Raw genomic sequence first — 22,800 nt, forward strand, 5'->3', positions numbered from 1 at the left:
TAATTAGCAGACTTTAGAGTAGTTTGGGGTTCCCAGCAATACTGGGAAAACATAGTCTCCCACACGCCCCCTCCAGGTGCACACGTGCACCCCCATCCAGCACCATGGGGGTTCATTCCTTACCAGTGATGAACTAACATGGACACATTTTTGTCAACCAAAGTCCACAGTTTAAATCAGAGTTCAGTCTTCAGGTTGTACATTCTATGGGTTGGACAATGTGTGATGACATGTATCCACCATTATAATACCATATAGAATAGTTTCACTGCCCTGAAAACCCCTCTGTGCTCAGCCTATCCATCCCACCCCAACCCCTACCCCGTCAACCACCGATCCTTTCCTTTTTTTTTTTTAAGATTTTATTTATTTATTCATGAGAGACACGGAGAGAGAGGCAGAGACACAGGCAGAGGGAGAAGCAGGCCCCATGCAAGGAGCCCGACGTGGGCCTCGATCCCGGGATCCCAGGGTCACGCCCTGAGCTGAAGGGAGACACTCAACTACTGAGCCCCCCCAGGCGTCCCAACCACTGATCTTTTTCATTGTCTCCATTGTTGTGCCTATTCCACAATGTCCTATAATTGGAATCATATCATATCATAACTTTTCAGATTGGCTTCTTACACTTAAGTTTCCTCCATGTCTTTTCATGGCTTAAAAGCTTGTTTCTTTTTAGCCTAGAATTTATTGTACAAATGTATCAGCATGGTGGACATTTTTTAAACAGAAAGCCCAGTTGAGATTTACTGCATCAAAGTTTTTGAAAAAAAAAAAAAAAAGGTTTTCGCATGCATTTTAACCAGGTCCTTGAGGTGATTCTGATGCTCATCTGAGCTAGGCGATTGGAAAGATTTCTCCTGGACTGAAAAAGTATATGCATTAGTGCTCCCTGGATTTTACGTTATTTTCCTTTGAGGGAAAATATTTATTTCCTGTAGAGTTGGACATGTCTGTGCTCCATCCCACGTCCTTCATTCAGCCAATGAGTCGCAGCCCAGGGAGAATTTAGGAGAATGTGGGCAGAGTGGCTCCTCCCACCTGCTCGAGTTCAGTTTTGCTGTCGGTTCTCGGTCAATTGGACAGAAGGAAGGAGAGTAAAGTGTCAAGACAGAGTGGTAAAAAAACAGAAAAAGTACTAAGATATCTGATATCCTAATTTTTGCCACATGACAGGCACTCTAGAGAAATTGTCTCTTTAGCTTTATTTCTACAGGACGAAATATGTACCCAATTATAAGGAAACCAAGACCAGAGACTTTAGGTCACATCTGCAGTTGAGAGAACAAGATTCAGTCTACTGTCTCCCTGTATTCCTGTATTCTTATTTTATCCACTTCAATCTAGACTGTAAGATTTTTGGGGACAAGGACCACATGTGTCCATTTTAACCTAAGCACTTGACAGACCGAAAGTACATAAGATTTATGAAATATGTCCTAAATGAATAACAGTTCACAAGGAGTATATGGCTTCCTCTTGAATAAATAACTGTAATAGAAACTAGAGTAAAATTAATTAATATTCCTGGTATTTTTATGTGACTCAATTTTTGACATCTTTTTGATAAGCACAGGCCTCAGACAGAGGCATCTCTTAAAGCTGTAGATGATTCAGTAAAGCCTGTTAAACCCCAAATTCATAATCACGCCAGGCAATGGTGGCTCATTTCCTTAGCCCACCTTGACACACCTTTTGATCAAGGAGAGCCGGGCTAACGGTGCCTGCGGTTTATCACGCTTCCAGAAGAACCATGTTCCATTCTGTCATGTCTCAAACACAGTCATAGCTTCTTTTAGCATGAATCCCTTCAACATCAAAAAAACAGCCAACAATGAATAAGGAAGAGGGTTTGCTTCTAAGTACATGGAGTGTGTTTCTTTATAAATACTCTCTGAGGGCTCCTAATGACATATGACTCGTATTCTAGTCATGGAATGAGCCACATCGGCCCCTGGGCCTTCTCAGTCTGGTAACAAATTAGACATTTGGGATGCGCTTTAATTCTCTCCTACCGTTCACTGCCTTATATTTCCAAAGAGGTAGCAGCTCGGTGCGAATGAGGTCAAGGTCCCATGCTTGATTTCTCAAAGGCACAAATGATTATCCATCTCTTGTTTAGACGTATAAATATCACTGAACCTTGCCAGCTCTGACTATTTTTTCTTCATGGACAAATTCTTATAGAGAAAAGAGGGTCATTTCATCCTCTGGGTCTCAATGTTCTACTCTATAAAGTGAGAATAATAATAATAAATCCTTATTACCTATCTTGTAATGTCCAAACACAGTATCTAAGAAAATAATTTATATGAATGTACTTATTAAACATTATAAAAAGAAAGGAAGGAGGAAGAAGAGAAGGATATAGGGAGAAAAGGGGAAAGAGGGGGAACAGTAAAGAAAAGCTTTGGTAAGAAGGTATTAATAGAGTATCATAGTGGACTTTCATCATTTTTTCCTGCCCAATGTCCATCTTCCATTTGTAATATAATAGGAACCTGATATCTATCTCAAGAACTCACATCCTCCCACTTGATGTGGTTTCATAGAGCTCCTGGATCTAGGAATGGACCTGTCACAGGTCACACCAACCAATTCAGTTCCACTTCTTAGCAACAGTGACTATTTCAGAATTGGCACACACCCTCGTCAATCCAAAGTCAGTCTCGGAGCTTTTCTAAGACAGTTGGACAAGGGGCCTCCTCCACAGACTTGGAAAATGGAAAAGTGAGTCAGCAATGTCCTAGAACCATCCTGAGCTGAGAGCCTGCCTGAAAATGAAACCCAAACAGAACTTCGGGATCGAGAGTATAGAGAACTTGCCCGTGATGATACTGTTTGAGCTCCTAGATCTAGCTGTGTCTGAAGCTAATATTTTAAATCATCAACCTATAAATTCCCTTCTTATCTGAAGTTGGTTTACACTTGGGTTTCAATCGCCAAGACTGGAAGGATCTAGTTTGACACAAGGAGAGAAACTTTCTGGGAAGAGGTTTGAGCACCTCAGACCTGCCACCCTACATCCTCCAGCCCGTGCATGGAAAGAGAAAGGACAGATGTGGCACAGAGAACTCATTTAAAACTTGACTCCACTGACTCCCAGTGCTGTAACTAGTGTCGGGCATATTCCTTAATTTCTCTGAGCTTTATCTTCACAGCAAAATGGAGACTCAGTGAATACCCCATGGGATTACCCAGAGGATTAAATAAAATGAAATATGCTAAGGATGTGGCACATCATATGCGCTCCACACGTGGTTCCCTACATTCCTGATTACCTCTTGGAAACCCAGAGAGGAGAGGAAATTGGACAATTCTCAGTGACTGTGCCCTCGAGGCTGTCAGCCCGCATGCCGAGTCCCAGGTCTAGTTTTCCATTCGTTTGAGTTCCAGCACCGTGTGACTAACCAGATTACTATCTCCAACCAGCTGGAGTTATTGTTTCATTCCCCATAAAACCCAGAATCTTTCCATCAGCATAATTAAAAAAAAAAAAACAACAACAACAGAGTTGGGAGTGGGGGAGGTTGTGCTGCAGAGAGTATCTCAGGCAGTTGGTAGCACAGCAAGGAGAGAAAAAAGAAATCCTGTGTCCGGAGAGCTTTATAAAGGCAGCGTCTGTGAATAGAAGGCACGGATTTGGTCTTCTTTAAAAACTTAGTCGGAAAACAAACAAGGAAACCCTGAGCCGTTCTGGAAGCATGTTTAACAAAAGGAAAGCAGCAAGGAGGAACCTGCATATGTTAAAATAGACACCAAACTCAGAGATGAGAGCCCCTAATTTCCATACTGCTCGTGTGTTGCCAAGCTCTCGGTGTGTTTGATCTGCAACCCTAGACACCCTCGGAGGAGGATGTCCCACTCCATCCTTTTACAGATGAGGTTGGAACGGGTCAGAGAAGGCTCAGGAAGGTTACACGAGCCCACTGCCTTCCCTCCCCATCAGCACCTCTGACCGCAGAGCTGGTGTCTAGGTAGCTACCTGACAATCTATGTCCCAAAGAGCATCTAGAATGGTCTTACTAAAAACACATAATAATAAGTCAGATCATACCTGCCTAAAATGACCCAATAGCTCCAGAAAATACGTTGGCAGCTTCTTTAAAACTACACACGGAACCACCACGGGACCCAGCAATTGTTCTCTTCAAACTTTATCCAGAAGAAATGGAAACTTATGCTGACACGTATACCTGTCTACAGGTGTCCGTAGCAGCTTTATTCAGAAGAACCAAAAACAGAAATAACTCAGTGGATGACAATTGCAGAAACTGTGGTCCATCCACACCAGGTGATATTACTCAGCAATGGTAAGAAGCAAGCCATTAACACATGCACGTTGATACATGTTGATGCTGGAAAAAAGCCAATCCCAGAAGGTCATACACTGCTAATTTTATACATTCAATATTTTTTTAAATGACAGATTTATAGAAATGGAGAACAGATTAGTAGTTGCCAGGGGTTAAGGCTGGATATGGAAGCGGCATAGACATGCATATGACCATGAAAGCAACGCTACCAGTTAGCCAGTAGGGGAGAGAATGGGGAGATCTGAGAGGAAACTCCCAAAGGCCAGGCCCAACTACAAGGTCCCACCACAGGCAACAACTCTCACCTTCCTACCCGAGGAGACCCCAAGGGTGCCACCAGTGTTCCAGCTCTCCCCTGTGGGAAGGCAGGATGGAGGCGGGCTGCTACCAGAGTGCAGGAGAGCATGGCAGACCAGTGAGGCAGGATACGTAGGGGGTTAGAGACCACTATTCCACAGCCCAACCCCCTTGCCAAAGACAACCATGGAAGACAATGAAGGAGGTAAGGACAATCAGGGAGACGAGACCCAAGGTCAGCAGCCACCTTGGCATGGATGGGTATGGCTGCAGCCCAACGACCAACACAGATGCCAGAAAATGCTCAACCACAAGACGGCAGAAACAGGAGCAGCTGATCCACCAGCTGACAACCCATACACCTGCCCCCCATCAACCAGCCTGCTCACCATCTCTACCATCATCCCCTTTAGTCATCTAACAAGAAGAAATGACCAAGACAGGATCCCTGGGTGGCGCAGCGGTTTAGTGCCTGCCTTTGGCCCAGGGCGTGATCCTGGAGACCCGGGATCGAATCCCACATCGGGCTCCCTGCATGGAGCCTGCTTCTCCCTCTGCCTGTGTCTCTGCCTCTCTCTCTCTGTGTGTGACTATCATAAATAAATTTTTAAAAAAATTTAAAAAAAAAAAAAGAAAAAGAAATGACCAAGACATCTGAGCAACAAGAAGTGAAAGAAAAATTGGAGCCAAAGACCTTAAGTGCTTGCTTTCGACCCATTGATCAGACAATTAGAACTACCTGCATTATCTATATAGCATGGGGGTTTTTACTACTTTTACCTAAAGACTCCTCTTTTGGGACAATGACAAACATGGTTGCATTTTTCTTTTAAGCCTGCTTTTTCTCACTATAAGGTTTTTTAATTGTATCTGGTAAAATTGAGATTTTTTAAGATCATCACTTTTTCTTTCATCACTTTATTTGTAATAAAAGTTTGCAACTTCATTTCTTAAAAAAAAAACAAGCACTTGTTAATGAAGGTCTTAAATAATTAGATGGCTGATAGATGATAGATAGATAGATAGATAGATAGATAGATAGATAGATAGATGATAGATAAATGGGTAGAGAGTGATACACTCGCATTACTGGCCCTGGCTTACAGAGCCCCGCCCAGGCTGGGCCCAATCTCATCTGTTGCCATGTCCTCACCCTGCTCCAGAACGCATCCCTAGGGCCTTGGCAAGAGTTGTTTCTCTTGTTGATATGTTCTTCCTGCAACCTCTGCAGGACCAGATCCTTCTTGTCCCTCAATTGCCAGCCTGTTTTCCTTCTTGGAAGGAAAGGGAAAGGAAAGGAAAACACTCAGAGGCATCCAGCCATCCTGCTACATCACCCTGCATTAATTATTGCTGTGACATCTAGTATTTTTTATTTACTTTTCCATGTTGTTTATACTTGCTCCCCTCCACTAGAAAGCAAGCTCCTTAGGAGCAGGAATTCTGTTATTTTCTGCTGTATTTCTGTCATCTGGAACAGTGTAACACGCATAGGAGGTGCTCAGTAAATGGTTATTGAGCGGCTGTAGACATGCATGCATGATGAGTTGTGGAGAGAGGCCTTGTTTAATTTTAATTTATTTATTTATTATTTATTTATTTATTTATTTATTTATTTTTTTTTGAGAGGCCTTGTTTAATACCTACCTATGTCCCTCTTGGCATTAAAGGCCCCCTCCTATCCCCAATGAGTTCAAAGTCCCCATTTAAATATTACACCTTAGTGTTTTAATGAAAATCTCAATATCAGTAGGATAGCTCAGACCTGAAAGAGACAAGAATTCAGAGTATAGACATACTCCAGAGAAGGAAAGAATGGGGAAGAACCCAGGAATACAGGTGGTAGTAGAAAGGTGGACAGAATAGAAAATCCAGGTAAATTTAGCCCACACTGACCTCCCCAGGTTCCAGACACCATGCTATACACTATAGAGATAAGAAAGTCCTGGTCTCAAGCATACAGGTGGTCCCTGAGACTCTACCTGAGGACCCAGCAGGAAGGGGCATCATTTGAGTAACCTAATAGGTAGGCTTGATAACCTGAGCAGAATGACGAGAGCTAAGAGAACTTTAAAATGATCTTATACTCGGGCGCCTGGGTGTCACAGGCAGTTGGGTGACGGACTCTCGATTTTGGCTCTGGTCATGATCTCAGGATCATGGAATCATGGGATCCAGAACTGCCTTGGGCTCCTTGCTCAGTATACCAGCTTGGGACTCTCTCCCTTTGCCCTTCCACCCCACGCACCCCCCACCCCTGCCACATGTACTCTCTCTAAAATAAATACATCATTTTTAAAAATTATCATCTTATGGATGGCAATCGATGAGCAAAACCAGAAACAGACCCAGTGACACCTACTCCCCTTCAACGGGAGCAGGTCCAGTTTTACTTACATCACTTACTGGGTTTCTCCGATCAACACACGATCCCACAGTCAAAAACCGTTTGAAGCCACTCTGTAAGGCAGACCTAAATCTTGGACTAGCTTAACAGTAAAAGATTTTGAAAACATTCCATAATTTTAAGACAATATTTGTTTTAAACCTTTTCCACTTCTGTCCTTTATGAAATACATAAATAGAAGCAATGTACTGACATTCTCATTTTCGAGTCCCCAGTGGGTTTCGTTGTCAGAGTCACCTGGGGTTATCAAGTTGCTTCCTTCCCAATTGCTGTCCAGGCCAGACCCGGAACAGACTATCATATGCTTTGCACATCCCACCCCAATCGGAACAAAGCTGTCTCATTTCTCAGAACAGAACAAAGGCTGGTATTGATTTCTGCATGAACAACAGTGTTTAACTCTTGTGCTTTCAGCCAGAGGGGCCCTGGAAGCATCAAGTATTTTTCCTGGAAGAGAATAAGGCATCCCTCTTTCTCTTGATCTGGGGATGTCTGTCCCCATGGCTTTTCAGAGCTGCAGCAGGAAGCACTATCCATGAGCTGAAAGGCCGTATTGCAAAAAAAATAGCAGTGTGTCACGTGTTTATCAAGCTCCCACATTCTCACCTGCCACCGTACCTTAGTCTTTACCAGGAATGGCCATTCTGATTCACCAACTGACCAGATTGGATTTAGGAAAAAAATGGTTGTCTCTAAGTAAGTACAGGGTCCCAAAGATTAACATTGGATATTCCAGTCTTCTTTTAAGAATGAAGGAGGGATTTTCATATCTATTTTACAGATGAGAACATCGATTCAACAAAGCATTTAGGAAGTTCAGGCAAGTTCCTAATTATTTTTTTTAAAGATTTATTTATTTATTTTAAAGAGAGAATGAAACTGGGCAGGGGGAAGGGCAGAGGGAGAGAGAGAAGCCTGAAGCAGTCTCCCCACTGAACGCCAAGCCAGACGCGGAGCACGCAGGCACCCCCATATAGGACTATTTTTGAGCAAATTGGTTTTGTAACCTCTGCATTAGGAGAAACTGATAGATGTTTTCCAATACTGAAAGAATCATGGAAGGACTAATTGTTCTGGCTGGTCCACGGGGAAAGTGCAGATTCTGAGAAGTAGAGATGTATGTCAAGATCAGAGCCTTTCTTCACCTAAATTTTACTAGACATGAGTTAAAGTTGGCTCTGATTAAAGGAAACAATCATTTTGATCAGTTTGGCTCAGATGATTTCATTTCAGGGGAGAAAAATAGCCAAATGGCTTATTATGAGAAGTACAATAGTGTGGATAGCACTAATGAGTTAAGTGAGTTAAGTACTTGCAGGGCTCCTTTGGTGGCTCAGTTGGTTATGTAGCCGACTCTTGATTTCAGTTCAGGTCATGACCTCAGGGTCCTGGGATTGAGTCCTGTGTCAGACTCCCTGCTCAACACAGAGTCTTTTTATCCCTCTTTGTCTCTCTCTGCTCCTCTCTGCCCCCTCAAATAAACAAAGAAATAATAAATAAATTCTCTTTAAAAAATAGTCTCATACTCTAAAAAGAATTATCATTATTAATAATTTACTTAATGTTTATTTCCCTGAATTTCCACATACCACAAGTTATTCAACTCTTACAACACAGTGGAGTAAATCCTGTAGTAAGTACTTCTATATTTTATAGAAGAATAGATGAAGAAACTGAAGAGCATCTAATCAGTGGAGCCTTATGAGACGGCACACCTTGTAGAGGATGGACCTGAATGTAGCAGCTCTACTGGCCCCTAAAAATCTGTTTTCTCAGCCTCATACGATGTTTCTCCAGCACAGAGCTTGAGAAGAAAGTACCTATCTGTGTTCAGCAGAGAGGACACCGCCCGTTTCACCATTCTTTCCACAAATATATATCGGGTACTGATATATGCCGTACACCAGTCTGCTCACTGGGGCCACAGCACTGAACAAAACAACGTCCTGCCCTCCTGCAGCTGACGTTCCAAGTGCAAACACTAATGGTTTATGGATGATTGCTACTCCTTGCCTTCTATTCTCTCCACGAAAAAAGAAATTAAGATTTCTTTATATACATACCACAAAATGAGAAATGATACCTCTAGCCATAGTTAATGTGAAGGCAATGGTTCTTGGTCTTTTTATTCCAGGTGCTATTCAAATACGTGAGCCACCACTCTCGTCCGCTTCTGTGACACAGACCAAGCAGGCTGGGGTTCTGTGCAATTCCCTGCACGTCAGCGGTATCTTAATTGCTTTTGCTCTTTCTCAAGACAGCACAGCGGAGTGGAAGAAAGTATTCTCGTATTATAGGATGACTATGAATCCATAAGTAATTACTTGCGAACTTCAATACTTTCGAATGCTACAATGAATAGTAACAAATTACTTGTGACCCACCTACCCAGTGAGGTAGATATCGAGATACTATATTCTGAGCCAAGTTATTATTCCCAGAATCCTATGAGATTCTTGCTCTGGAGAGAGGAACAACGTAGTAAATCATCATAAACCATACAGATTTTATTGTGCGTCTGTATATCATACATGTCAGTGCCCGTCTGGAAATGCATAGCATTCAGGATAATTTTTTAAATTTCCTCAGCTTAGCACACGACAGCAATGTGAGAGGTCATAAATGGCCTTTCAAATAGAAGGCATGTAAAACCCTCTTCCAACCTTGCAGATAGTCCTTCAACCAGCCTTATTATGCAATTCAGACCAGAAAGGAGCATGATAACGTGAAGATTCTCCAAGCCTCCGTCTTTTTATTGTATGGAATCAAACATCCTGGGTGTTTTTGTTGAAAAGTGGTGCTTTTATTGGCTGTACAAGGTGTTTCCTCAGATGCATAGTCTTAGAACCCATCTGAATAAATTGGGATGCCTACAGGAACAGAATTCATCCCAGATCGTTCAGATGAAGGCAGTGTAATTGAAGGACTGCTTACAGTAGAGGCATCGTTTGGGGAACAGAACAAAGATGCTGGGGCAAGAATAAATAATACTATGAAGATATTAATATCCCTAAAGCCAAAGCTAGTACCATTCAGGAACCCAGCGAGGACCTGAGCCGTGGAGAAGTCTCCAGAGGAAATGGCAGGGTGCAGTTCTTGCCTGACAGGGCATCAGGGCCTGGGAGGAAGTTAAGAGACACTCCCTCTCCCCCTCCATATCCAATGCGCTGCCATTGCAGCCCACCGCTTAAATCCAACAGTGAGCCAGCCAGCGGGAAGTCTGGGTGAGGCAGTGTGCAAGGGTCAACTTTGCAGCACACAAGAAAGAGCAGAAAAGGGAAAAGAATAAAAGTAGGGACACAAATTATTAAAAACGACAGGGCAGGGGTAGAATGTACTCGTCCTCAGCTCCATCTCAGGCCAAACTCTTCCTCCCTCCGTATCCCTCCCCTGACCTACTGGCCTTCCCAGCGGCTGCTCTACTCTCCTCGGAGGTTTTGCACAAGCTACTCCTTCCTTCTCTGATTTCTCCTCCCTTTCCCCTTTCAGGTGTGTAACTTCTCTTCCTCCTTGGAGGCCCCACTTACACACCATCTCTCAGGGGGACTTTGGGAGACTTCAACATTTCAGAGTCCTATTCTATAAAGGGTTCGCTCAGAATGAAAATGGCATGAAGACATATTGAATCACCAGACCCCCGTCAAGTACATAACGTGGGACTGAGTAGAATCCAAGGGAACTGATGGGCTGAAGCCAGGTAGTTGCTAAACTTCCTTGAAAGAGGGTGGTTTGGTCAACTACAGGGCTTCTGTGCAGCTGAGAACCAAGGGGTGTGCAGTTGAGAACCAGTGTGGGATCACAAGGATGGGAAGAGAGGGTCTCAGCACTGCCACTACCCCTGGCTCCAGCCCCTGCTCCAAGCAGCTGTCCAACAGGTGCTCTCTCAAGGGTCCACCTGGGGGTTCTACATGACTGAGTCGCTCACACTTCCAAGCCCAGCTAGAGATCAGATATCCTCGTTATGTGCTCTTATAACCATCGCTAAGATGTGTCCATACATGCAATGATACAACTAGCACCTACCTTCCCTACCTATTATGCTAAGAGTCTGCCTCTCTTCATCCTATATAGTGTTTGGCTCACTGCTGGGAACCTTCTAGGTAGATCTCCAAAAATTGTATCAAATAAATAAAAGAATGAACCTGGGATATCTACACATACATAGATATAGGTAGATACAGACATACGTATAGATACACACACACACACACACACACACACAGGATCAAAAAAGATAGATTGCATTTTATCCTGTGTCAATGAGATCCCATTTGCAATTCTGAATTTGATTCCAGGTATCTTGACTTTACTAAGAACTTGACTAATCACCATATACCTAAGAAATGTAGGAGCACTCTGAAAGTCCTAGAAGTCATCTGATAGCCTTTGGGGTAGACCAAGCCTGCTCCAAATCTACTTCTTAAATACTGCTTCTTTTTAAAATACTGTCAAATATATTTGCACAGAAGCATTTTTCTTTTAGTGGTGGAGGGTAGTTTACTCATTTGTATGAATATGCCACGTGGGCCACTTCTTATTCCAATCGTGAGATCTTGAGATTGCGAATGTTTGCATGAGCTGGCAGGAGAGACCGGGAGATAAGGAAATTTACAGTTTAAAACCAAAAGCTCATATTTGCAAGTCTATTTAGAGCGATTCTGCAACTACAGTAATGCACATGCTCATCATAAATGTGCGGCTACAAACCAAGGCATGCTATTAAACCTTCGCCACAAGTAAATAAGATAAACTCAGAAAAGTAAAAGGAGGCAAGATAAAACTTAGAGGTTCATCTTTTTCCAAAGAAAAGGTCATTTCCCAAACTAAATTTTAAGAAATATTTCAAAAGAAAAAAAATCTAATTTCAGAGACATTTTCTACTTTTTGTGCTGGCAATATGCACTCCTATTACAAGTCATCTTCTACCAAAATGGGTTTATATTGATGCCTCTTAAGAGCATGAAGGTACAGCTCTGGTTTCATCACTTAGCTGCAAACAAGAAGGCAGGTGGACACACTCTTTGTGCATTGTAAACGTGCCACGCGGGGACCTGAAGGTCGGGGATGCCGTGTGGGAGGGGGTCTCTGCGTGTCCTTTCTCCCTTCGTTTTGGACTGCAGTTACAGTCAAGGCTAATATCATTTCCCATTTCCTAGGAAAGAAATTAAAAGTCAGAAACAATTTAAATTACTTGAATCCTCCCCCATGAGAGGAATTTGTATACCTCAGAAATGAATGCGGCTCTTTGATGGGGAATGCTTATTTGCTGTTGACAGCTTTTTAGTGAAAAAGATAGAAATCAGATTGAATTTCGACAGTGAGAAATTGAGAGCTTGTTCTGCCAGCAGGAGGCTGAGGCCTCTAATTTTACCTCTGCAAAACAAGGATGAACCAAGAATATAATCTACCTACTTTTCAAAAACAAAACATAAAAATTCTTCGTGTAGCCTGCTTCAAAGTAAGAAAAATTGCACAGAGGGCCAGCTCTGTTCTATCTGTCTTGGTATTAATATAATAGCTGGACTGTATTCAAAACCAGATAGAATAGATTCCAAATTCCATTATACTCTCTATTCTGAACTTTTTATTTGAACAATGAAGTCCACAGTAACCCCATCAAACTTCTTTAAATCAAAGGTCTGGCAGTCTCTGAATACCAAAATATCTCTAACACATAAAATTAAATTCTATTCTACTCACAAAATATTGATCGTCAAAGATACATTTTTGCAACAGTGGTGATGTATAGATAGCCTTCGTTAGACTCCAGTGAGCTCCTAATTATATATAATAAATCCAAACAGACAATGCTTGTTTTGTAAGAGAAATAAAATTTGGCTTTGGTGAGTCTGTCAGATTCTTCAAAGACGTTTAGTTTTCCAGCGGCCAGATCGGAGACAGAGGCAGGGCTTATAAATTTCACATCCCGAATGAAGCCTGAGGAGGAGACACATCATAACAATTTTCCAAGTTAGTATACTGTGGTGTGGGAGAGATATTTTGCTAATAGAGATTTTTAACATCAAGGAATATCTGTTTTGATACCCTGACTCTGTGTGTATTATCTTAGGAAAAAACAAGGTAGATGTTATTATAGACTCGAAACAGGGTTTTGTCAAGTAACATCCCCTGGGCCCTCCTTTTGCCCCTAACAGAATAAACAGAGAAAAATATAGCGATAATAACAGCAGCTACTATTACCACAAAGCTGCCAGACAGAAGAGCATGTGATATTCCAGGAGACAAAATTAATTAAACACAGAAGTATATATGATGAAAGGAAGTAGTACAATATGTTAAATAAAACTCCAAACTAATTACAGGGATAGAAGGAAGAAAGGACTGTATAACAACTGAATAATGTAGATGTGATACTTGATTGAGACGAAAATAGTGTCACATATATATACAGAATAGTCTCTGAGAAAGTCTCAACTAGCCATGTGCTTACAACAATTTTTACAACAATTTTGAAAGAAATTATTTCCTGCATACTTAAGCATCAATATTGCATGCTAATCAAACTAAAGAAAATAATTGAAGTCTAATTTAGTTCATTAGTTTAAAATAATTGATTTTACTAAATTACTGGATTTGTATTAAAAGTAATATCAGAATAATAATTTTTCTTTAAAAAAAGATCTAAGGGCTCATCCGGTTCAATCTCAGAATTCTACAATAGAGAAAGTGAGGGGAAGCCCAGGTGGTTTAGTGGTTAAGCATCCGCCTTCAGCCCAGGGCGTGATCCTGGGGTCTTGGGATTGAGTCCCACGTCGGGCTCCCTGCATGGAGCCTGCTTCTCCCTCTGCCTATGTCTCTGCCTCTTTCTTTGTGTCTCTCATGAATAAATAAATAAAATCTTAAAAAAATTAGAGAAAATGAGTCCGCTGAAAAAAAGTAATTGATTTCCATTTCTGGAAATATAGTTGGTTGCACTGAAAGATCTCCAAAAAACAATTAGAAATATTGCAAAAAAAAAAAAAAAAAAGTAAGCATCCTTTGGAAATGTGTTAGCTGGTCAGAAAGAAAATGATCTCCCAGTAGAAGATGGAATGAAGAGCAAAAAAGGGGTTAAAAAAAGTGGATGAATCTAAATAAATATTTATGATACCAAAAAAATAATAGTAATACATTGTGGTATTTGATATATGTAAGAATAGAAATAAAAATAAATAAAGTGTTTACAGCCGTATAATTTTTTATAGAAGTAGTTAAAGTACTAAATTATATTACACTACAATAAGTTAAAGATTCATGTTTTAATTTTTAGAGGAGCCACAAAAAGAATAGTAAAATTAACAATTTAATAAGTGATGAAAATGGAATAACTTTCTAAATGATTAATCAAAAAAGGAGATAAAAAGAATATTGTCAATGGGATAAATGAAGGACAAATAGTAACCTTACGTTTTCATATTAAAAACTCTATATTTGGGGGCACCTGGGTGGCTCAGTGGTTGAGGGTCTGCCTTCAGCTCAGGGCATGATCTGGGGTCCCAAGATCGAGTTCCACATCGGGCTCTCCGAAGGGAGCCTGCTTCTCCCTCTGCCTGTGTCTCTGCCTCTCTCTCTCTGTGTGTGTCTCGAATGAATGAATGAATGAATGAATGAATGAATGAATAAATAAATAAATCTTTTTTAAAAAACTCCATATTTCATGGAGTTTCCTCAAAAAGTTAAAAACAGAGCTACCCTACCATCCAGCAATTGCACTCCTAGGTACTTATCCAAAGGATACAAACATAGTGCTTCAAAGGGGCACATGCACTGCGATATTTATAGCAGCACTGTTAAGAATAGCCAAATTATGGAAAGAGCCCAAAGGTCCATCAACTGATGAATGGATAAAGAAGATGTGATGAACACACACACCCACTGAACTATTACTCAACCATCAAAAAGAATGAAATCTTGAAATCTTGCCGTTTGCAAGGACATGGATGGAACTAGAGGATATTATGCCAGTGAAATAAGTATGTTAGAGAAAGAAATACCATATGATCTCACTTATATGTAGAGTTTAAGAAACAAAACAGATGAACATAGGGGAAGGGAAGGAAAAACAGGATGAAAACAGAGGGAAATAAACCATAAGAGATTCTTAAAGAAAAAGAGAGAGAGAGAGATTCTTAACTGTAGAAAACAAACTGAGGGTTGTTGGGGTTGGGGGTGAGGGTGGCTGGGCTAGGTGGGTGATGGGTATTGAGGAGGGCACTCGCTGTAATGAGCACTGGGTATTATATGCAACTGATGAATCACTAAATTCTACTCCTGAAACCAAAAGTACACTATTTGTTAACTAACTTGAATTTAAATTAAAAAAAAGAAAGAAAAAGAAGTTTTAAAAAACCTTCATACTTCAAGGTAAAATAATAAAACATTTCCCCAAGATCAAGAATCATAATATCAAATCTTACCAATTCTATTCAACATTTAATAATGGGGGGAGCATTTAATAATGGAACAGGGCCTAGTCAAGGTTTAAGGTTTTTTATTTTAAAGGAAAATATAGAAAATAAAAACTAAATATGTCATTATTTACAGATGACACAGTTGTATACATAGAAAGTTCAATATTTCTATGGATAATATATCAGATATATCGGTTTGCAATAAATCTGTATTTAAACAAAAAAAAATATCAGATATAAGTGGATTTGGCAAGAATTCCCAGGGACAAGGTCAATATGCAAAAACCAATTATATTACTGAACACTAAAAAGAAAATTATTTTTAAAAATAATTTATTATTTTTATAATAAAAAGAAAAAATAAAAATTATTTTTTAAAAAAATAATTTTTAAAAGGTAGTATTTTTAAAAAATATTAATTAAAATACCATCAAAATAGTCAAATACCTAGTGACAGATGGTAGCCACATTTGTGATGAGCAAAAGGAACACAGAGACACTGAATCACTATGTTATACACCTAAAACTAACATAACATTGTGTGTTAGCTGTTCTTCAATTTGTTTTATGCCCAAGAATATATCTAAGAACAATTTGCAAGATTTTTTTCTGCTGGAAACTAAAAATTATTACTGTATCAAGAAAAAATGTAAATAACTAAAAGATGAAAAGAAAAAAAAGGATGGGGATCCCTGGGTGGCGCAGCGGTTTAGCGCCTGCCTTTGGCCCAGGGCGCGATCCTGGAGACCCTGGATCGAATCCCATGTCGGGCTCCTGGTGCATGGAGCCTGCTTCTCCCTCTGCCTATGTCTCTGCCTCTATCTCTCTCTCTCTCTCTGTGTGACTATCATAAATAAATTAAATAAATCTTTAAGAAAAAAAAAGGATGGAAAGAAGAATCACATTCACAAATGCAAAACTCAATTATCTGAAGTTATCAATTCCCCTGCATTGATCTACAGATCTGATGCAATTCCAATAAAATTTCAGGGGTTTGTATGTGTGTGTGTGTCTGTCTGTGCGTAAATTGATAACCTGGTGCTAAAATTTTATGAAGATGCAAAGAATAATCAAAACTTTGTGTTGAACACAGCTGTGCCCTTATACTATTAGATATCAAAATTTAATTATGAAATTACAGCAATTTAGATGATTGGATATTGGTACAAGGAAAGATTAAAGAACCAATGAAAGCTTTAGTTTAATCTACATGAGATGATGATGGTTACCTATTGCAACCATGATATAGCAAATCACTGTGCTGTATACCTTAAACTTACAGAGTGCTGTATGTCAATTACATCTCATTAAAATCGGGGGGGAGGGGCAAGGTGCTATCCTAAAGTGAGACTGCAATGCAATGAGAAAAACCTAGCCTTTGCAATAAGATGCTGGGTCAACTGGATATGCATATTTAAAAATCAACCCCTTACTTCACACCAATAGTAAGCTCCTAAAAAAATAAGAAAATATCTTCATAACTTTGAAGTAAAATTATTACAATTGGGATGCAAGATTGCTAATCTTAGAAGTTATTTCTCCCTTAGGGCACCTGGGTTAAGCATCCAACTCTTGGTTTCAGCTCAGGTTATGATGTCAGGGTTGTGGGATTGATCCCCAGGTCAGGCTCCATGCTGCGGGTAGAGCCTACTTGAGGTTTTCTCTCTCTCTCTCAACCCCTCAATCCCCTCAAAAAAAAAAAAAAAGTAATCTCTGCCTTCTCATAGCACTTTGGGCCCAGTTAAAGTGACACATGAGATGGTACAGGACTTGGCTTCCATACCGCCTGGCAACCGCAATAAAAGAAGCAAGTAGGGGCAATAGGATAGTTTCCAGGGAGACAAACACTGACCAATGAGAGACAGAAGATGGAAAATAAGAAGGAGCAAGGAAATAATTATCTGACCCTTTATCTCTCCAAGATACTATTCCAGGGAACAGTTTCTCTGTCCCAAAGCATCCTGTGATCTCAATCGGCTGGAACTGGCGAACAATCAAACTGCTGTCTCTTAGGGCTTATTGCAAAGCAGCAGCCACCTTCTTTCAATACCTCTAATCGTTTCCCATCTCGCTTTCTTTTTCCCCATCCCCACTGCCGAGTGAATGCATGCTCATTGCTTCAGCACAATAATCCTCACCTCAGGTTCTGTTTTGGCACAGACCTGTGACAAATGCATTGATGGATAGATAAATGAATAAAACAAATATTTATTATTATACCAAGTGTGTCGATAATTATGACAAGCATTATTATAAAAATCACATGCATCTTCTAACATTAGGTTCAGTAATTGTAACTGGGAGATTCTTTTAAATATATATTTATTTGATCCTTTTTAAAATTTTTTCAGTTTTATTAAGATATAATTGACATACTCGGGAGAGACTGAAACATTCCATCTACAGCATGGCTGATGCAAAAATAAAACAAAACAAAAACAATTCCGGTGTAAATTGCATGTTCTCTAAAACAAAGGATGATAAAACCTGGTGAATGATATCTGTAATTAGAAAAAGGTAAAATCCTTAAAACTGCCTTTTTTTTTTTTTTTTTTGGCATGTCTTATCCTCTTGCTTGCAAAGATCATTTGCACACCGGCCTAACTTTGAGAAATAAACTTTAGGTTAAAAGAAGGCTTTACTGACCCTGAATCATGAAAAGGAAAAGGCTGGCAAAAGTCAACCAAATATGCTTCCAGGAGAAGCTTATGAATATTCCTCTTTCTCTCCTCAGAAAGAAGGCTCAGGGAAAATGTTAGGAAGACCACACCAGAGAAAGACTACATAAACCTGGCGGGCACAGCTAAACTAAACGTAAGGTCATGACAGTGGGCACAAGAATACAATTTTTTTCTAGTTACCCTACCACTTCTATTGTCCTGCAAACTGAAGGAAGAAAACCACCTAATGGGAGAAATAAAAGAATGCCGTCCTCCCTACTCCTCCCCAGTGTATGCCTGTGAGCAGGAAGAGGTAGGGGCATCCATTTAGGAAACAATTCTCAGAATGTCAATTTTAGAAGAAGGGGGAAAAAATCACAAGAAATGAGTAAGTTGTTGCTAACTTTAATTACTGGAGTGTGATTTTTTTTAAATCTAATCTATTGGATTCAGACTTGGAATTCACATTTGATTTCTATTAGGTCCTGTGCTGAACTTATCATTCAAAAAGTCATATGTAATTTTAATATACATATAAAACTACAACATATATGTGCTTGTGTATTCACATATATGATGTTTTTATACAATTAAGGAATTCAGTATTCCTGTTCATTTTTTTAAGCAATGATAAGAGTTGAGAGAGCAAGGGCATTTGCATTCCAAGTCTCTTCTCAAAAGACAAGAATAAACAAAATAAGATATTTTTGAAAACTGCATTGCATCTGGCTTTTTCTCACCTTCTAATTCTCTGCTTGCTTACCAAAAGGCTTCAAGCATTTTCTAGAGTGGCAGGATTAAACAAAAGGCAAGCATGTTTCTCCACAGACTTCCCCATGTTCTCTTGCCTCAACTTTTAATTAAAATATTGTCAGCTGGGGATAAGGGGAGCAAAATACAAAGGCAATTATGTACAGAAAACAAACCCCCGAAAAAGCATATTTTGCCAGAGCACAAGCTATTAGCACTTTCTTAGCTATCTGATCATATGAATTTAAAATCCCATGCTGAGCTCCCGTGGGACGTGGGCGTGTGAGCGACCAGCTCTGCAGGAAGAGAGCTCGAGAGCAGGAGGAAGGAGCAGAGCGCCCTTGTGAATGCAGGGCCAGAGCCGAGGAGAGGGTGGCAGGCAGCCTCCCGTAACCCCACACATGCCCAAGCCACGTCACAACGGGCACCAGCAGTTGTGCAGATCACACGAGATACACACTACAGGTAAGAGCTCCTAGGCTTTGCCCAGTGAAGCCCTGGCTTTGCCCAGTGAAAAGGAAGAGAAACGAACTTTGGCCAGTGAGCCCACTGGTCATCGTTCTCACCATACGGTTTTGATGCCATGATTCAAGCAGTAACTTCAAGACATGATGAATTCAAATGGAAGCAAGACTCAGGCCTGGCCCTCCCCTCATCGCTGGCCCTCCCTGGTGCTTTCTAGAGAACTCTAAATTCTCCATTTGGAAAGTCGCTGACCTGAACCTAACTGTTGCTGGTGTTTAATTCTCTCTACCAGGCCTGACAGATTTAACCTTTGGTGACTACTGCCCACACTCTGCAAACGGGAGATCAGATTTCAACTGACTGAGGACATCCACCTATATTTGATCGACAAAACTATAGGTGTGCATTTCGTTTGGCTTTGATCTCCTAGTTTGGTTGACTTTGCAATGTTACTTCAGAAATACACAGGTGCATAAATCTGGTGACAAAAGAAGTATATTAATGAATACTTTTAATATCTACTATGCAAAAAATGCTTTAAATAAAAGCCTCCCTTACTAATCTAGATGGGATGAGTGTTGTGTCTGTCATTCACATGGAGAAACTAATCTGGATCATACTGCTTGACCTCTCTGAGATTCAAATGGTTAATGAAGAAGGAAACTTAGATCTGAAACCATGCACATACACACACATGCAAACATCCCTATTTCCTCAACAAATGATGACCCGCAAGGGCCCTAGGGAACAAGAGTAACTTTCTTTAGATCTTCTTAAGCAGGCTGAGTTCATCTACTAAAGTTCATCACACACACACACACACACACACACACACACACACACAAAATGCAATGAATTTGAACTGATGATTGGGCATAGGATTTGTCTTAAAGAGGATCCAATTCCTGTTTTGGAGTCCTTAGTGGCAAGCAAAATTGACTCTTCTAGGTATAATCATAAAATTTATGTACTCTTCTCTGCCAACTACTAGATTTGTGTCTTTGGCAACTTACTCAACTCCACTGACACTCAGCTATAAAACGAGAGTCACAAAGACTCCAGGTATGGTAGACTGCAGCTCTGAATTTAATAACAGATGTAACACACCTAACACAATGTCCAATAAATGAGTTCCTCTGCCTGCCCCATTGTACAAAGAAATGCTGACCCTGAAAAGAGAAAGGGAAAGTAAGCAATGACATAAGGCTGCTTTAGAGGGCATACAGTTTTAGTAGAATCAGAAGGCACTTTCAGGTAATGGGCCCCATCCATAGACATCCCAAAATGTAGAATAAACAAACATCTTAGTACTTTCAACATGTTTCTTTAATCATGTTAAAAGTAAGTGACACCAACAGGTACAGGAGCCATCTTATGGGCAATTCTCACAAAACACCCTGGACAGGCACAACAGCAGACTCCAGGGTAATTCAAAGTGATGTCAGTAAACAAGGCAAGTATAGCCCACTGTTCGGAGATGCAGCCTGGACTCCAAACCCACTCCTACAGTTAAGGGAGGCAATTAGTGGAGGACAGAGCATTGTATCGTAATTCAAATCAGCTCCCTTGACTCAGGATTGGATGCAATCAGGAAAGTCTGAAAGTGAAGGAGAGACATCTAAAATATTTGTGCTGGAGAATTTCCAGAGGTACCCTGGCCCATGAGGATTTTATGATTCTAGGGACCTGATAGTTCTACATAATGAGCAGCCATGAAGGTAAGTAGAGAATCTGTAGGAGAGTCCACCTCCCCTTTGCCAAGTGTTAACACAGTTTCTAATTGAGCATCTCTAGTTGCCTATTCAGTTTTCAGACAATCATGTGGGAAAATGTTTCCTAATGTCAGACTAAAATCTTCACTGTAATCAGAATCCATTGTTCCTGGTCTTACTTCTAAGGGCAACAAGAATCAAGACTCACTCTCCACAGGGCAATTCTCCAATATCCTGGTTCCTCATCCCTGGAAGTGGCCTCATTTGTCAATCTTCTACCTACAGGGCCCCTGAAATACTTCAAGTAGAAAAGAAAGACTGAGGGACAGTGCAATTTCACAATTTTCACTTCCTTCTCTTTTAATATTTTACTTCTATTAATTCATTCTTTGTACTCAGCTTTCTGATAATAACATCTCAGATTGATGACAAATACATTTATCAATGAAGTGGGCCAGAAGTTACTGAGCTCTTGTTATGTGCTTTAAGTGATTTGCTTTATTATTACTACTTTACTTCATCCTCTTCTTCTCTATTCTGGAAAGAAAGTGTTCAAACCATTTATAGGTGAACAAATTAAAGCTAGCCAAAGGTTGTGGAGCTAACATTGTAGAAGTTACAGCTTTCCAAGATCAAATCTGGGTCTTTCTGCTCTACAATTCATGTTTACCAGTTTCTTCTATGGTCCTTGTTCAGATGAGCTGCAAACCCAAATATAGGCATCTCCAACACAGGGTTACACGGGATTGGTTTAATTTTCTGTTAATCAACAAAGCACTCTGATATAGATCAATTAAAGAAAAACACATATTTCCTGACCTTCGAACATGTGCTATGCTGAGTCTCATACATTGTTCTACCTAGGAGAGAGGAAAAGAAGAAAAATGAGAGTGGAGTGAGGTAGTGGGAGAGAAAATTTGCCTTTGAGGGACTTCTGATGGAATTAGGAGTTTGAAATAAATTAACTTAATTGGTTAGAAAAAATTAATAGGCATGACATGATAAAATGTTAAGAAGTAAGTATAGGGCTACATAAATTCAAAAAGTACAAAATCAACATGGAAATGAAGCAGTCTTAGAGGGCTCCATACAAGGGCTGCAATGTAAGTCAGATTTCTTTTCCCACTTATAGGATCCACATCCAGTGTAGAGCCCAACACAGGGCTTGAACCCACAACACTGAGATCAAAAGTCAGATGTTTAACCAATTGAGCCAACCAGGCACCCCAGTAAATCAGTTCTTGTAGGATAAGTTAAATCAGGATAGACAAATAAGCATATCCAGAAACTTCTGCTATTCAGTCTACCAGTTGGTTTTCCCAATTACGTGTCTCAGAAAGCAAATTTTAACTTACATATGAGAAAGAACTTATGGAAGAATATACTATACCTCATAGAGTCAACAGAAAGTAGAGAACAGAACTGGAAAAATGCACAGGAAGCAATGGAGGCCACATATCAGTAAAACACAACCAAGACCACGTGGTTGAATTAGTCTGAAGACTCCACCACTGACGCGCAACCACCTGATGCTGCTATCAATGACTCTCCCCTCTGTTGCTATAATCATGAATTTCTAAACTACTCTTCAAAACTTGTACAATTTCCTCAAGATTACAAACAAAAGAGAAAATGGAGGAGGGGTTGGAAAGAAAAGGAAGGAACAGAAGAAGGGAGGTGGGAAGGAGGAGAAAGAGCAACAAGGAAGAGGGAAAGTCCCTGTTAGTAGATTCTACAAAACAGGTGTCCTGGGTACCCAGGCAGGGAAAGAAAGTTTACTCC

The sequence above is a fragment of the Canis lupus genome, chromosome 5 (genome assembly GCF_003254725.2).
Source record: "Canis lupus dingo isolate Sandy chromosome 5, ASM325472v2, whole genome shotgun sequence".
Lineage (NCBI taxonomy): Eukaryota > Metazoa > Chordata > Mammalia > Carnivora > Canidae > Canis > Canis lupus.